The 16,094-nt window shown below is 37.2% G+C and overlaps 1 protein-coding gene across 1 annotated transcript in view; it reads right to left on the bottom strand.

Moving 5' to 3' along the window:
- Positions 1-16,094, bottom strand: part of Cntnap2 (contactin associated protein 2) — a 1,898,037-nt gene that overhangs the window by 1,109,452 nt on the left and 772,491 nt on the right. The window lies entirely within an intron of this gene.

Here is a 16,094-nt window from a genome sequence, read left to right as displayed (position 1 = left end):
ATTAGAAAACAAGCTGTTTTAAATGATAAATGGTCCAAGGCTTCCCTGAGTCCTTTTATATATACAAATATATTCCTGTAGAATAAAACACTCTGTGGCCCTCCGGTATCATCAATAAATATTTAAATTGAGTTTCAATATTTTGCTTTTAAATTACACAATATATATATTTTTTAAATAGAATCTATTCAACCATGTTTGTTCCTTTAAGAAAATGACCTTCCTGTGCCCATCCTAGAAATCTGAAGATGACATCATTTCAACATAAGGTAGGAGAAGGACAGTTGAACGTGTGAAGAGGTCTAGGTTTTCTAACTTTTATTGGAATAGACATATTTATAGGATTTGTTCAGTGAGTCAGAACCATGTTTATTTCATTTTTCTCATTATAGTAGCTTCTGTCAAAATAGTAATGTTCCATGGATCTTACCTGATGTGGAAAGTTCATATTAGCTTTTCTTTCGCCAGCAGGGGATAAATGGGTTCCCTTGGGAGCATAGATAGCATCCTTTCCACAAGCACTGCTAAGACATCTAGTAGCTAACAGATATGGAGCAAGATCATACGGGGCACACAGGGATGTGTGGAACCTTATACTCTGCCCTCACAAAGATTACAATCTAATAACATGAAAATCATAGTATTAAATCATAAACCAAGGAAGATTTAAGGCAAGTGGCCATTGTAGTTCACAAGACTCAAGTCAAATAAATGAAAACTCATGCTAACCAACTATTTTAACTCCATAGATGCGTCTTAGCTTCCCCTATAATAGATTACTTCAGTTGGTTAATGCTGGCTTCAGCATGGGATCCTCACTTAGTTTTCTTTAAATTATCTCTTAAACATATAAATAAAGATTTAAAATAACAAGATTTTACGCAGGTGATTACACATTACAATGCTGGTCTGTTGAACTCTCAACCCCTGGAACTGAGTTTTCTTGTATAGAAAACCAGTTTTACCTTTTAAAAATTTAATATTTTTAAAGATAAAATATGAATAAGAAATAATTAGAGATTCTTTTGATAAAAAGTCCAGAAAAACTTTGAACCTGAATGCTCTGGATTGCAAGACAAAACCAGAAAAGCAAATTTTTCATGTGAGATTTACTTCCCAATTTGCAGCACTTGCCAGTCATACTTGTGTATGGTATAGGCCTAGTAATTATAAGGAGTGCATTGAAATATTCCTCAAGGCTGAAATGATTTTGTATAACCTTTATATGCTTCCAATAGTCTACAAAATGGGAAGTGTTTAGTCTATGGTATGGCAGTTATGTTAAAGATAAGGGTGCTTTTCCATGAAGACTCCTGTAGACACCTTCTTTTTTTTTCTGACATGTTGCATGTTACTTCCATATCTTAGAAATAGCCTTGCCTTTCTTCAGTCCTTCCCCAGACAGAACTATTTGAACAGTAGGTCTTGAATTTTGACACTTAAGAGAGAAACCCCTTGGCATCTTGCTGACAAAATTAGTCCTAAAATAGCCCACATTTTATAAAATATTTTTATTTTTTTCTATGTCTTTTCCTAACAAATTTCCAGCTTACAAAGATTCCACAAACTGAATCATCCATAGCCATATTTTAATCTCTATTGAGTGTGCTGACTTCAAAGGCAAGAACAAGAATCACTAACCAAAATCATCTGAGTTCAATTCATGATTGCATATGGTTTAATTCAAAACTTATCATTCTAAATAATATTTAACAAAAGTTATCAATTTACGTTGAAAATGCATGATATGCTTAGCATATTACTAAATTTAATAGTAACATTAAAAACAACAGCATGCTCCTTTAGGATTCTGTTCCTGAGACATGTAATTGTCTGAGGCCTAAAATAAAATATGAAAGATCTTGCAAAAGTCAGTGTTAAAAGGAACTACAGATGTGCATGATGTAACTAGTGACTTCACTAACATTTGGAGCTCTGTGTTGGCTGTGTAATCAGGCCGACTCTACAGAGAGTTGGAGCTCAGCTGCATGGGCATGAAGAGTAGAGCTTGAGGGATCGAGTGGGATGTAGCGAACAGGTAAAGCAGGAAGAGGCAACTCAAACCACAGATTGAAGACACAGAGTCTAGTTCCAGTCATGCTGAAATTTTACTCTGTGCAGGTAAATTCTCTAAGCCTTAAAACGCTTTATCTTTCTTCGCATATAGACCTAATCTCCCATATAGTCTTCCCCAAAGACTCAATGAGCTTATTTGTAAAATCCGTTTTAGAATTGATTGTGAACTCTCTGAAAGCATGAACCAAAGAGTCCTTGGGAGTTGGCAATAAGAGTACATATAGCTGACTCAACAGGTACCCATGCTGGAAAATCACACTTCTCTAAATAGGGAGAACATAATTTGCCATGCATTTTTTTTTTTATTTTTTCAAATACATGACAATAAAATTCATTTCTGAGATTGTGGGTATTGGGAGATCATAATGGGGACAAGAGGACTCACAAAAGGAATTGTAGGCCAGTGTGAATGTGATAGTAGGAGCAAAAAGGAAAATAAAAGATAGATATGGTATTAGAATCAATAGCAAGACGATAGTAGGAGAGAAGACCAAAGTATTGCAAGGTACTGCTGTACAGGCATTCATGACAGAGAAAGGGAAGTGAGAGTACATGGTGAATGCCTCCAGCTTCTTTTTCTTTGAGTAGCACCAGGATTTTCCCTTTTAAAATTTCACTCTTGATATTTTACTCTTAATCCATGTGAGTCTGGAGCAGTGGCCATGTCTCCCTAGCACAAGGGTAGGCACCTAATTTGCTGAGACTCAATTATAGCACTTCAGCTAAAATGATTCCTTCATTTATTTACCCATTCACTTATTCCCTCACTCAATCAGGAGATATGTGAGTGCCCACTGTGTCCAGATACTGGTCAAATCACTGGGGATACAATCATGAACACTATAAGCAGAGTTCTATATAGATAGATAGATAGATGATAGATAGATAGATAGATAGATAGATAAATAGATGTAGATACATGTTGTGTATATAAACACACACACATATATATATAATTATATAACACATAATGATAACATATATTTATGTAAATATTATACATTGTGTGGTGTGTATTTATTGCTATTTATTTACTATACATCTATTACTGACATGACATGGACTGATGATGCTATAGTTCTCACATTCCAAACATTCCACATTCCTGCATTGATACAAGAGCTTCTGGGAGACAACCTAACCATATTGTGTGTGTGTGTGTGTGTGTGTGTGTGTGTGTGTGTGTGTATTATGTAGCATATGCAAAGACTAGAAAGGGAAAGACCCTGAGCATTCTGGGCATGTTTTTAGGAGGTAGCAAGAAAACTACTGTTGCTGGAACCGAGAGAAGGAGGGAAACGGTGGGGAGGAGCTGCAGAGGTGAAAGCCAGCGCCAGGAGGACCGACGGACCATGCCAACATTGCAGATTTCATTTTAAGCAAGCTGGAGGGAAATCCACTAGAGAGTCTTAAGCAAGGAAATTACACATCTTAAAATTTTCAAGATTGAAAGTACTAAAATTCCACTCCCCTAGTGAAGGGAAGTTCCCAGGGGAATAGATGGAGAGGATGTCATAAAGGTAGAATAAGAGCTGATGGAAGAATCTGTTACCGAATGCTTCAGAAGAGTGGGATAAGGTGGGGAGGTGAGAGCAACAGTGCTGTGTGTGGAAGTGAGGGCGAAGGGAGGGCATCAAGACGCCACCACATCCTGGGATCCCCAAAGTTCAGGTTTGCAGAGGAAAACTGCAAGGAAGGAGACTCTCTTCCCACTAAGCTCAAGTCGGCCATGGTCATCCCCAAAGGGTAGAAGTCAGAGAAAGATGAAGTTGGTGCTCCTATGTACAGAGTTTGCTGAAGTGCACTTCTGGGCTTTTTGACTGTTTGATCAGTTTCCTTATTTTCTTGTTTCAGCAACTGCAAGGGTTTTGTTTTAGTCAGGGTTTGCATTGCTGTGAACCAAACATCTGACAAGAATAATCTAGAGGAGGAAAATGTATTTGGTTCAGTCCATGGTTGACCTGCTACATTGCTCTGGGCCCCAGGTGAGGCAGAACATCGCGGTGGAGGCATGGTGGAGGAAAGATGCTCATGGCAGGCAGGAATCAGAAGGAGAAAGGGAAATGGGGAGGAGCCACAGGGAAGATGCACCTTCTAGGGGACATGCCCAGTGACCCACTATTTCTAGCCATTCCCCACCTGCCTAGAGTTACCACCCAGTTAGTGCAGCATATTCCAAACATTCCACATTCCTGCATTAATACAAGAGTTTTGGGAAGATACCTCATATCCTAATCATAATAGGTATTGACTAGCAGAAGGATATTTTAAGGCAAAGGTGACTACTGATGATAGCATATGGCATTTGAGATTTCACAATCAGATGAAAGATGACAGAGAATTTGTGATGTTTAATATAACAGTGTTTTATTCTTTGTTTTAACTACTCAGAGAGGGCACATTTACTATTTATGAACAAATGTATTGATTCACAGCATCAATTGCTGGTTCTTTTTGCACTGCTTTTCATAATGAAGTATATTTTGAGATTTAAGACATTATCCTAATTGAAGTTTTAAACATGCCATAGAATGGTGTGTTTCTGCTCCTTGTCTTGAATACAAAGTTGTAAATAAATGTAAAACTGTCTTCTTTGATGCAGTAATATTTGTAAAGTTAAAAAAAACAGGAGGTGCAGTTTTGTATTTAATAAAACATTGAATATGTATACATTATTATTAAAAGGGTTCTAACAATAATGTATACATATGTTTGTGCCCCATAGAACACTTAAAATTTGGTAGGGATGTTATGTTTTCAAGTGAGGATGTTTGTATGCAAAAAAACTGGATGATTGGGTAATGGTAGGTGCACAGGTACAAGATAACAAACTCTCCCACTCCCTGTACTCAAAAATCAAATCTTCAGCTGGAAATAAAGATCTTCCCATGTAGGCACAATGCATTAGATATTTGATATTTGATATTGCATGCATGAATATTAAAGTAAAAATCTGATGATTTTCATTATACCCCTGGTCATGCAATTTATTTCTATCCAATTTATTATATTTTGTCTACATATTTTATTTCTCTATTTTTATTTCTAAAAAAAATGATAAAGTCAGTATTTTATTTTCTTACACATTTTACCCAGTCATGTTTCTACTGTGGTCATTAGCACCAATAGCTCCTCTGCAGGTTAGATTCAAGTAATTTAAAAGTTTGAATGAATGACAGTCTACCAGGAGGAAAGAAAGTTTGGTCATTAAAGTGCACATTGCTTTAGTGGCAATGACAAAACCGCCATTGGTCTTGAAAAGGAACATTATTTTTTTCACATAATTTGACCCTTTTCTGAGGACTCCAAGTTTTTCCCCTAAGTGTAAAAGTGGAAGAAGTAAGACATATGACTTATTTTTACCAAATGTGCAACAAAAACTGAAAAACAAAAAATAAATAAATTTGAATTCTTCCTATGTAGAACAATACCATTTAGAATTCAACTTCATTTAGACAAGTATCAAAGAATAGTAAATGCTTTGTAGAGACATGAAAACAATAGTCAAAATTTCTCACTGAAGGACTAAAAAATGCATTTACAGCAACTTGTGAATTACATATTCCCGCTGTTAAACCTCCCTTGCTTGCTGTGATTTGTATGTATGTTTAGGATAGGGTACTTTTTGCTATTATTATTTTGGTTAACACGGCACTTATATAACTCATAAAGCTTTCTGTTCAGTAAAGTTAACAGCAATACAATGAAATGTTGATCATAAACTTAAGGCATTACTTTTAGAGTTACCATCCCATAAATTATGCAAACAGAGAAAAGATTTCTTTAATGTATTTTAAGTCACTCACAATGTTACCTTTAGAACAATCTAAATATCAGTAAAGTTTTAATAAGTGAAAAAATTCAATTATGTGTATCAAGTGTTTTTTTTCTTTTTTGTATCAAATAATAGTTCAGATGGTCCAAGAGGGGAAGCAAACCTTTTCATAGCACAAACCAGAGTTGGCTCATGGGTTGCTGCTCTAGCTTGCTAGTCCCAGTTTTGAAAATCAATCAACCTTCCTCCCCACCAGAACTCCTTCCCTCCCCACCCCCTAGCTCCCTCCCTCCCTCCTTTCCTTTCTTCTTTTATTTCCAGGGCTGGGGATGGAACTCTGGGCTAGGCAGGAGTGTACCACTGGCCACATAATCAGTCCTCCTAAGAGAATCTTCAAAATTGGTAAACCTTCCTCTTGTCTGATAAAATACTGAAGTCCGAACTCCTCGGAAGACTTTCTACCCATTTGGCATTTAAAAGCCCGTAAATTTTGCAAAAGCATTTTATAAGCTCTCGAAGCACACAGCTTCAGACTGGAGGGGACATACAGGGATTTAGAAATGTGCTGTGTGTGACGCATGAACTAACATTTCCCCTCAGAATTACCATTGCGGGGTCTGAAGTATAACTTATGATGTATTTTATGAAGAGAATAAGTGTATTTAGTCCTCACTAAAACCTTATTTTTCAAGAGAACTAATATCAATGATCCTAACTTCCCATAGCAAATGAACGAGACTCCGTCTTGGTGCAAAGATTTTACTTCACTGAAAAATATGCTTCGAACCCTTAGCAATTGTGTCAGTGTGCCTAGGAAGGCCTTTCAGCATCCCTGACAGCCTCAGTGAGGGAGATTCTGGAATGAAAAACAGCAACAACCACCACACATTCTTATTTCCAGAAGTGAGAGATTTTGCCTAAAATATAAAACATCTCTACTAGAACAGAAACTCTACTAGAAGAGAAACACAGATCAATCAAGCATCCTTTACGTTAATGTCAGGAACCCATGACCACTGTCATCACTTTAAGTGAAATTTTACTTTTTTGGTGAATTTTAGACTTTATTTTCCCCGTGCCAATAATTTATATCCAACTTTAGAAGCAGACTTTCTACTTTATAGCTGGATGTGAATCTCGAGGCCTGGTTTCCCCCTGGTGGCCCCCTGCCTCTACCATGTCTCCATTTGACCTCTTCTCCTGGAGTTTGTGCTCCTCATGTTCACCTTGGTGGACACACACATCCTGCAGGACTCAGTGCAGACCACACTTCCTCACACTAGGGACCCACCTTGAGCCCCATTCTTAGATCCCCAGCTGTGCTGTTGGGGGCTTGGGAGATTCCTGGGCTTTTATTCCCTACCCTCCATTGCGATGTCCTCACCATGTTTCCGATTATCTATCCAACAGCAGAAGTGTGCGAATCAGCTGTGTACCAAGGAGGCTGTGTATCCCAAGCCTATAGCACAGTGGTCAGTGGTCAGTTACTGTTTACTGTCATGATTGAATGAATGAGTGAAAATGGACATTCCCAAATTCCCAGCCATTTGCATGCCCTTGGCTCTTGTTATTTCTGTATGTGCAAAACAAGCCTAGCCATCATTTATACTTCATGAACTGTATGTTTGATAATATCCTACAGGAAAGAAAAAAGAACACGTTAGTTTGATTCAACAAGCACGAGGGCAAGGAATGAAGCTTTCCTGGAGGAATGAGGATGTCATCAGACTATGCAAAGTGGCTGAAAACCATAGGGATTCTGGGAGCAAAAGGATGGTGCAGAGAATGCAAGGACCCATGTGAGAATTAAGCCCCGCCCCCAAGAAGCTTAGAGTGTTCCCACAGTGATTCACTTGAAGTCAGCTAAAGACATAACTCTGTTTGGATCACAAAATCATGACAAATGCCAAATTAATCTGTGAGCAGCAGAAAGCAAAACTCTCTTCAGACAATACTGTTCTCAATCCAATTAAACACATCTTTTCTTTTTAATTTTGTGAACATTATGAAAGTATTTTAAAGTTGATTTACCAGAATCATTTAATAACTAAGAAAAGAATGTGCTGCAAGAACTACAACTGGACATTAAAAATCATATGGCAAAAATAATCTGAGTGGGGCATGGAGGCATATATCTATAATCCCAGTCTCATAATCCCAGCCACTCGGGAGGCTGGGATCACAGGTTCAAAAGCAGCCTCAGCAATTTAGCAAGGCTCTAAGCAACTTCATGAGACCCTGTCTCTAAATGAAATATAAAAAGGGCTGGGGATGTGGCTCAGTGGTTGAGTGCCCCTGAGTTCAATCCCCAGTTCCAAAAATCAAAAACCCTGAATCATTTGTTCTTTGTCATTTTCTATGAGTTTCTCCTTTGAGCTCCCTCCTCTGCTCTCTGTTTACCGAACGGTCTTTCCGATGGCCTCCTTGCCTCTCACAGTTTACTCCTCTACAATCTGAGAAGGAATAAATGACGTTCTGACATAAGAAACTTGGTTCTACCCTCCTATCCTCTTCCCTGTCTGTCTTCCTTCTTCCTTTGCAGTGGTTTAATATCATTCATGATGGTGGCTTGCTCACATCACAGTTCCATAAGGAAGGAGCAGAGAGCCATTCGGGGACTCAGGCTGGCTTTGTGTGGGTCTCAGAGCACTATCAAAATAGAAGTGAAGTCCTGGAGAAACATAAAGAAGGGTTTGTGGAGAGATTTAGATACAGAGGAAAACCATCTGCACACATTCCACAGATCCTGTGCCTAAGAGACTGGGAGATGTAGCATGAAAGAAAGTAAAACCGCTTTGACAAATGGATGGCTGGGTTGCATGAGGCTCACCCATTTTTGAAACCCTGGGTTTGCTGGTTTATAGGATTTATTATATGAAATAGTAAGATTATATATGTTTAAAATTTGTCTCCTAAAAAGATTGGTGTAGAGAACTGTCTGGACATGACATGTCCTCCCAAATCTCCTGCTAACACAGGAGTGTTGAGAGGTGAAGTGATAGGATTGTGAGAGCTGTGACCTAATGGGTCCACCCTGGCTTGATGGGATGACAGACAGTGATGGTAAGCAGGTGGGGCGTGGCTGGAGAAGGTAGGCCACTTAGGGCACGCCCTGGAAGACTGGAACTTCTCTGTGGCCCTGCCCCTTCTCTCTCTCTCTCTCTCTCTCTATCTCTCTCTCTCTCTCTCTCTCTCTGTCTCTCTCTCCTTCTTGATGTCATCATGAGTGGAGCAGCTTTCCTCTGCCGGGCCATTTCCCTCGTGTTGGGCCCAGAGCAATGGAGTTGGCCACCTATGGACTCAGAGCCCTGAAACCTTGAGTCCCAAATAATCTCTGAAACCCTGAGTCCCAGATGTACTTTTCTTTCTCTAAACTGTTCTTGTTGGGCGTTGTAGTCACATTAATGAAAAAGCTAACATGGGAGCACTCTGTTGTTTTAAAAGTTGAGAATAATTGTAATATAGTGAGTTGCGAATATCTTAAATGAATACTTTTTTAACTTTTGAGAAATGCATTCAGTGGTGCCCTCCCCATACCCTGTCAATATATAGCACATTCTACTACACTGGAAACTCCCCTCTCAATCTGCTTAGGAAATAACCTGCTCAGCTGACGCTGCTCTCTGCCCCATACAACCGCTCTTTCCACTTCTCACCACAGATTAACTTTGCCTTTTCTTGAACTTCACACCACCAGACTCACCACTGAAGAATATTCTTCACATTCCCCCTGGGAGGTTGTGTATACAAATATTACATTTTTTTTACTGTGTAGTACTTTATTGTACAATCAATAGAGAATTTAAAACTAGGTCAGGTGTGGGGAATAGTGTGTTAACTAACTACTAATTGATCCATGATGAAGTCAGTCATTAATAAGTAATTTCTAAGTTGGTAAGTGAATAAATTGCTATATAGATATATAGGGAAAGTGGAACAGGGGATTGGGAAATATTGGAACGAGAGCTTTTGCTTTTTAACGTATTTCTGTACTATTTACTTAAAACAATTATCCATAAACTATTTGATAAGATTACTAAACCAAACAACATTCTGTGTGTGTGTGTGTGTGTGTGTGTGTGTGTGTGTGTGTGTGTGTTTGAGTCTAAAAATTTGGCTTTAAGACTCCTGGAATACTACACAGAGACACAATCATTCAAAAATTCATCATTTCTGTCATTTGTATAAAAACTAAAACTCAACTAGTTGTTCAAACAAGCATAATACTCCTGGTGTTGAGCCTAGAAAGAAATTTTTCAAATCCTCATATAAAAGAAATCATACTACACCAAGAACCGCATTCAACAATGTCTTTAAAACAAAACAACAAAAAAAACACAGCAATAAATTCCATAGGGATTTCCTCTAGTTTTTCCTCAGCAAAGTCCCATGGAAAAGAGCAAAATTCAATTTAGCAAATACTATTTTACAGGGGTAGCCAAATTTTTTAGTGCAGGTGTTTGGCTCTCCTCTGACTAACTTTCTGCATGAAGACTTTTATAAATATAGAGAAATGGATGGTTTGCCTTGCTATCATATTGCCCTCCATAAACACTGCTTTTCTTGAGTATTTGGTTAAGTACGGTAAGAATAAGAATACACTGCTTGAAAGGAATCTAGTAAGTCTCTTCCAAAGTGTAGAACCAAATGCTTTCATGAGCACAAAATCAAAAACCAAGTTTTTTTGTAGGGTATAATTAGATCTAAGTAGATTATCCTGAGTGAATTTTGTTTTTTCAAAAAATGAAATTATTCGTTTGGATAGCTTTACCAGATATTAATAATTATAACACTGAATTATGATTTAAACATTAATGATTACTGCTTACTCATTTTAATATAGTTGTTATTTCTTCCATTTTTATATTCTTTCACAGAATTGATACCTGACAATGTTTCTTTGAGATGCAGAAAATCAAAATAACATTTCTTGGGTATAGAGAAGCTCATTTTCTTCCCATAAATTTGGATCTGCTCCTTCATGGCAGGGAAAGCTCAACTATTTACAAAGCTTCTCCATCTTTACTGGGTCTGATTTTCTAATGCCTTCTGCATAACTTCTCAGTTAAGCTTTGCTCTGTATTTTCTCCTTCCCCCTTGTTTTCTTTTAGCCTATCAATATGCTGATTGCTTTCCTCTGAAACAGAAATCAGATAATACAATCATCTTTTCCTTATTTATTTGATTTTTCCTGGGTCTCTCCAATAGTCATTTTCTCTTTAAATCTCTCTTATTTGAGGACATTTCAGTTTTGTTCACTCTTGCTCACTCCCTAATCCCTTTTCTGTTACCTTCATTTAAATTGTTAACCTGTCCTGTGGGTCTAATGATCATGTTGTTCCCCTCACTCCTTCACAGGTGAAAACACCCATCTTTTCACATCCAGACATAAGTCCTGCCAAGGATACTTTGCTACTCTGAAATGACCTATTTATCTACATTTCATGAAGACACTTAGGTATCATCATGCTCCATCTCTGGAGCAAATCCTTGAGGTCAGATTACACACATCGCCTTGCCCTGTGGCTCCTGAGCTTGTTCTGCATTTTGATGGGTAAAACCTGCTCCTTTTCCTGTCTTCCCACACTATGTGTTCATATCTTGATCCTCCTAGTCCTCACGAGTGGCATCTTCTGTTGTAGTAATGACTCTCCTCTTACACCGATTGTTCCAGGTCCACCAGGATCCCTCTCCAGCACCCACTTCCCAGGCCTGTGGCCACTGTGCCTGGTTTAATCCTCCTTTTACCCTGACAGCTCTCTGGATATTCTCCCAATTTGGTCTCTTTCTTCTTCATCAAACTCTTTATACTAACTACCTGAAGGGAAATGGCTCTACATTCAAATCTCAATCTGTGAGAATTCAATTACTTTACTCAAAGTATAGACAAAGGTTGCCTTTGTTCACAAGTTGCCAGCTCAGTAAGTTGAAAAGAATAATTTACACAATTATCACCCTTTGTTTTGTTTATAGGATGCTTAATGGTTCACTTAACAGATTCTTTTCAACAAATTAACACAATTGACTTGGCTGAACAAATACATTTGTTTTACTGGTGTCATGCACACACAACCGCAGATTCACTTGAGGCAGAGCCTGACACACACAGGCAGCCTTACTGCTCCTGATTCACAGGGAGCCCGGGCTGCAGTCCTTATATCTCATGCTTTCTTTAATATAAAAGGTTTTCTTATGCAATGTGATAGGTGTCTCAAGAGGTCGGAGATATTGTCTTATACATATGAAAATTTTATTTCCTTTCTGAATTGAAATAATTTAAAATTTCAAAATAGATGACCACCACATTAATATCAGAACCCACTCTCCTCCACACTAAGCAGGGTGTAAAGGGAGGTGATACATGGAATACAGGGCACATTGAAGAAGAGCTAGTCCTCAGATTTAAAAATACAGTAGTAAAATGTTATCCTGGCCAATGTTTTAGTTTTTTTTTTCCTTATTTTTTTTTAATCTCTTGAGCAATGGGATGTGACAAATGATATAGATTTGCAATAATTTTAGGGAATTTGTTTGCACTGAGATGAAGCTAATAAGCCATGAGTTTTGTAAGCAGTTACACACAAGCAGAGGTTCTGTGGAATAACAGTTTATTTTGAACCTGCCCTTTGAATGATTATAAAAGAAAAAGAAAAAAAAAAGAAAAGAAAGGAAGAAAGGAGGAAAAAAAATACAAGCCTTACTAGCTTTTCAGTTACTTTGAGGACAAAATGAACAAAATGGGGCTATTCAGACCTATTTTGTTCAACTTGCTTTTGGAAAATGTTCCTGTATAGAAATATGTAGGTGGGAAGGAAAAATAAAAATAAAATTAAATAAACCTGTAATAGAACAGAAAAAACACTATGAGAATAAACTTTATTTGAAGCTATGTATTTATCTCTATATTAAACTATTACTGTAAATATGAAAAATATTTCTTGAATTATATAAATAAAATTGTAAGATATTTTATAACACTTAACAAGGAATTAAATCACTGGAACAAACATGTACCATTCATAATGTGATTTCCAGAGTTAGTTTCAGTTATATCAATATAATAAGCAAACATGAAGCCATACATTGGATCCATGTCATCTTATTTTTATAGCTGAATTAGTATTCTACTGTCATTTCTTTATACTCTAAAATGATCTATGTATCTACATTTCACAAAGACACTTATGTATCATAATGCTTCCGTGTATATCTTAGGATCCCATCTTCAATTTTAAATTCATCAAGAATTTTTAAGCAATGTAAATACATTTAGGTTTTTCAGGCCATAAAAACCACATTCAACAAGCTGAGATATTTACATATAATATATACACACATCCAGAATGGGGATGGGTTGGGGCTTTAAATCACATGGAAATCCACAAGTCTGACCTTTTTTTTGCCTTTAAATTTTGTTTTGAAATAATTTTACTCAAAAAGTTGTCACAAAAATAATATAGAATTCCCTATGTACCTTTCCCCTAGAACTTCAAATAATAACATCCCACAATTTTGTATAATCATCAAAGTCAGGAAAATGACATCAGTTCAATATTATTAACTGCAGAGCTTATGTTGATTTAAGTAGCTCCATGTATAGTTTTTTTTTAACATGTATACCAGTTTTACCACGTGTATTTCTATGCAATCATCACAATTGTGATATAGAATAATATCATCCAGAAGTAATTCTCTTCAGTTTTAAACTTAGGAGTCCAAATTAGTAGAATATGGTTAGAAAATTCAGTATTATTTATTTTCATTTAAAAATCTAGTCCTCGCTCTTGTGTACATGATATTATTTTTTTTGCCACTGATGATGTGATTTGTAACTGTCATTGGATTAGATATTGGACACTAAGCATTAAATAAACATGTCAAGAAAACAAAAGAGACTATCTACAGACTAGGATAAAGTTGTAAATAAGACTAAGTATTCCCAGCAGAGTTTAAATTGGGACTAGCAAAGGAGATTTGGGGAAGTGAAGAGGTGAGTATGACACTGACCTGTCACCAGCTCAACTCCATAGGAAGCCAAGTGAGAGGAGACAAAGAGACCTTGTAACGATATTTTTGTGTTTTGTTTAATCACTTTAATGTGAAAACCAAAGATCTTTGCTTCTAGAGGAATTGGTTACATGTCTCATGGTGTCTGCAGGGTGCACGGAAGGCAGCTCACAGGAAAACCAATGCCCAAGGAGGGGAAAATCATGGCGGATGACAGATCTAAGATGTGCACCAGGTGAGTGGCAGCTCCCAGATGACCAGACTTAGGAAGGGATGCTCTGGCTCATGCGTAGAACAGGTATGTGGTGGCAAAGGTTAATGAGGAGCAGGGGTAGAGGAGAAACAGATGTGGCTATAGAAAGAGTCTCTGTGGTGATGGAATTGTTTCCTATCCCCACTGCATCAATGTCAAAGTCGTGGTTGTGATACGGCAACTCCAGTTTTACAAGAGGCTACTGGGTGATCTGAATGTGAGAATACATGGTATCTTTCTGCAGTATTTCTTGCAAATACTAGGTAATCTAGAGTTATCTCACAGTAAAAATTTAATTTAAAAAGATTATGTGCTAAGCATCATAAATGGCTCCTTGCACTATCAAAATCTGCATCTTAAAGGAGATTTATTTTTTTATCTCACAATGATATAAAATTTTGAGACAAATGTTGACACTTAGGAGAAATAATATTAAATTGTGTACTCCCATTTTAGAGGGTGAACATAGCAGCTGCCTTCCCCTTGTTCATCTCTTCTGTTACCTCTTTCAATGCACTTCAAGCCAAACAACACAATAAAATCTAATGTCCATCCCTCTATGCAAAAATTAATCACAGGACAAGGAATCCAGCACTAAGCACTACAGCAGCCAGGCCCATGAGAAGTTTATTTACATGATCTCTCTAAACTCACCTCCAATTGTGACTGCCCAATCTCCATTTCATGAATAACAAACTAATGTACTCTATTATAAAGAATAGAATCAGAATAAAGAAGCATGTAACGTGACTGTCACTATATTTGATGAATACAACAGAATAATATACTTTGATTAGAAACGTTAAGATATTTCCAAGGTAATTTCTTAATCCGATTGTTTTGCAATTAGAAAAAAAAATATTTACAAATCTCCGCCAAAATGATATTGAACTCATGATATTCGTGTAGATATTTTATTATGGATAGAATAATAAATGGGCTTATTATTTCTTTCACTGTTAGAAATTTGTTAACAAGAGAAACCACCAGAAATCTTATTTAATATTTATGTTAATGATGAAAAAATATCAATTATATATGCACATATATGAATGTGTGTACATATAATCATCTATATTATGGGCTTCTGATGTTCATTGGACTTGAGGGACTACTCACAGCAGTATGCTATCAGTATGTGTCTATATACACACACACACTCAAAATTTTTGCTTTATGTTTTTTAGACAACCTTAAACATTTCTGCATGTTTTATAAGAATTCAGGCCAGTGGGGAATTTTTTACCATAAAATATGGACATAGAGAAAAGAAGAGTGAACTTCACGCGATTGGTTTAGGATAAATTCCTTGGGAGGAAACTTGTATTTCTGGGATAGTGGCCTTGTCACAAGTGAGGGCAGATCTAGTGGTCACTGTGGACTACTCCTGGCAGGCCGTGTCTCACAGATCTCACAGAATGGCCAGTGGAAGAAATGGGAGGGGAAGCTTTGTCCCTTTCAGGTAGAAGATAGTGGTTGGGGCACCATTTGCAATTATGATGACCAAATGGCAACAAAGACATGACAGAACTCTTAGAGGTCTAGACAGAACCTAGAGGGCAGCCTAAATGGCCAAAGATTAGAGCATCTTCCCATAAGATCAGTGCACTTTGAAAAATATCAATTTCAATTAAAAAACGTGAAAATCAGAGAAAGCAGGGTGTACAGTCGTATCCAGAATACAAGTATTTATACATCAGTATTCAGCCCTTAGGTGTCCCTCAAGGTGTGCTGGAGAGTTCTTTCCTCTATAGGTCAAAAATCCACGTGTGGGGGCTGAGGTTGTGGCTCAAAGGTAGAAGAGCACTTGCCTAGCATGTGTGAGGCACAGGGTTTGACTGTTTATAAAGAAATAAAGTCCACTGACAACTAAAAAAATAAAAATAAAAATAAAAACAATCCATGTGTGTATGATGAAGTCCAATCCTCATCAGACTTTCAAAGGATATGAAGCTTGCTAGGATAACAAAATATTATATGGCC

Source organism: Ictidomys tridecemlineatus, chromosome 2 (assembly GCF_052094955.1).
Source record: "Ictidomys tridecemlineatus isolate mIctTri1 chromosome 2, mIctTri1.hap1, whole genome shotgun sequence".
Classification (NCBI taxonomy): Eukaryota; Metazoa; Chordata; class Mammalia; order Rodentia; family Sciuridae; genus Ictidomys; species Ictidomys tridecemlineatus.
This window is presented reverse-complemented; position numbering and strand designations above follow the sequence as displayed.